The sequence below is a fragment of the Limulus polyphemus genome, unplaced genomic scaffold, assembly GCF_000517525.1.
Source record: "Limulus polyphemus unplaced genomic scaffold, Limulus_polyphemus-2.1.2 Scaffold1397, whole genome shotgun sequence".
In the NCBI taxonomy this organism is placed as follows: Eukaryota; Metazoa; Arthropoda; class Merostomata; order Xiphosura; family Limulidae; genus Limulus; species Limulus polyphemus.
This window is the reverse complement of record NW_013667007.1, coordinates 150,416-150,983: the sequence shown is the minus strand read 5'-3', so window position 1 is coordinate 150,983 and position 568 is coordinate 150,416.

Here is a 568-nt window from a genome sequence, read left to right as displayed (position 1 = left end):
ATGTTTTCGTAGATCTGAACATAAATAATACCAATAAACTACACAGTAAAACTAAACATAATATTAATAAGCTAGACAGTAGACATGAACGTACATAATATTAATAAGTTACACAGTAGATCTAAACATAATTAATAATTACTAATAAGGTAGACAGGAGACCTAAACGTAAATAATACTAATAAGTTAAACAACAGATCTAAAGATAAATGATACTAGATCGTAGATATTCCCAAAGATGACATTATCACGGAGACCGTAGACATTGACAAGATGGCATTATCACATAGACTGTAGACATTGACAAGGATAACATTATCACATAGACCGTAGAGATTGACAAGGGTGACCTTATCACATAGAGTCATAGACCGTAGAGACTGACATTAATTATATTGTCACATAAACTGTAGAGGTTGACATTAGTCATAATTTTTCCTAGACCCTTGAGGTTACCAATAATAGTATTATTGCATCAGCGATGTCACGTGACTAGTATCACGCCACGTCTTTCTAGAAATATTCTGTTCCTTCATAAATGCCCTAGCATTTACTAGACATGTGTTAC